Below are 1398 nucleotides of genomic sequence, written 5' to 3' on the forward strand. Positions count from 1 at the left end.
TTAAAGGTACACGTGTCTGTGGAGTGCTCAACCACTTGCACATTAATTTCACGAGCAGGCTGCTCCGTTGATTGGAACAACTGGAAACCTTGACGTCGTAAGCGACGGAGTGCCAACAAAAAACTAAGATGCTCATCACTGAGCACCATAGTAACAGACTTTGCATGAACTTTGCACATGTTCAGATCTTTATGAAGAATTCTGTGTACAGTTGACACATCAACTCCAAACCGTACACTTATTGTCTTTATAGAAATACAATAGTCTTTATCCAGAAAATTGCGAATATTCTCAACCAGCTCTGCTGTTCTCTCCCTCCTACACTTCTTATCAACTCTCGTCTCCTCTCTACCATCACTGAACCTCTTGTACCAAGCAAAAAAAAGTTAAAACAAAGGCAAGCTGGAGCATTTCTAAGTTTCTGTACTGTCTTTACCCAGTTTAACACAAAGCTTTATTGCAGAGTGAGCTACCAAACATCCAAACTGTATCCTGCAAGCTAATCAGTTATGGCAAGCTGTGTTGAGTCGTGTGTTCAAACTGTTGTTACAGCCATCTCCTTCAATCTAGAACAGGGGTTCTCAACCATTTTTTTTATCCAAGGACCACCCCACTCATAGCCATTCGATGTTTAAAAACTAGTTTTACACAAACTTTTTCAAAATTCCTATTTTGTTTTTCACACATTCCCTTGTAGGTTGAACTATGTAAAATTTCAAGAAATAAATACCATACACCTAAACCTAATTTTTTCTGGGGTCCTTAAAATACTGTTGCAAATCCCTAATTTACTATTTTGTTGTATGGACCCCACCCCACTCCAAATCTTACACGGACCCTGCCTGAGAAACCCTGATCTAGAATAACAAAAGTTGGCAGGTTAACTTATTAGATGTATAAGAATGATATACTAAAATTACAATAAGCTAGAAAACCTATACCTGCCTCACCTAAAAGTCACAAAACTTCTGGAATGAACCTCGTATGTATGTATTGTGTGTGAACCATTGCCTTGACATCATTTGATGGTTATAAACAAGCATCAATGTTATACAAGCAATGCTATTCACTTCCAATCTTTTGGGTAAAATATGTCCAGCCATAAAAATATTCTTTTCTACTCTAGGCACAAGGATTGAAATTTTAGCGGAAGGGGCCACTCGATTAGATCGCCTCCCCAAGCACGCAACTGGTACTTAATTTATCGACCTCAGTGGAATTTGAACTCGGGACGTAAATACAGACAAAATATCACTAAGCATTTCGCCTAGCGTGTTAACATTTCTGCCAGCTCGTCGCCTCTGCTGTAAAAAGTATTTATTACCTTGCTGGGAGACAGTTGGCAACAGTTTAGGAAACCTGCTTCAACAAACTCCATCTGACTCGTGCAAACACAGA

General features: G+C 39.1%; 1 protein-coding gene across 2 annotated transcripts in view; it reads right to left on the reverse strand.

Annotated features, from left to right (window-relative positions):
• LOC128248333 (uncharacterized) overlaps positions 1–1398 on the reverse strand; it is a 22134-nt gene that overhangs the window by 12717 nt on the left and 8019 nt on the right. The gene's annotated exons all lie outside the window — the stretch shown is intronic.

The sequence above is a fragment of the Octopus bimaculoides genome, chromosome 7, assembly GCF_001194135.2.
Source record: "Octopus bimaculoides isolate UCB-OBI-ISO-001 chromosome 7, ASM119413v2, whole genome shotgun sequence".
Lineage (NCBI taxonomy): Eukaryota > Metazoa > Mollusca > Cephalopoda > Octopoda > Octopodidae > Octopus > Octopus bimaculoides.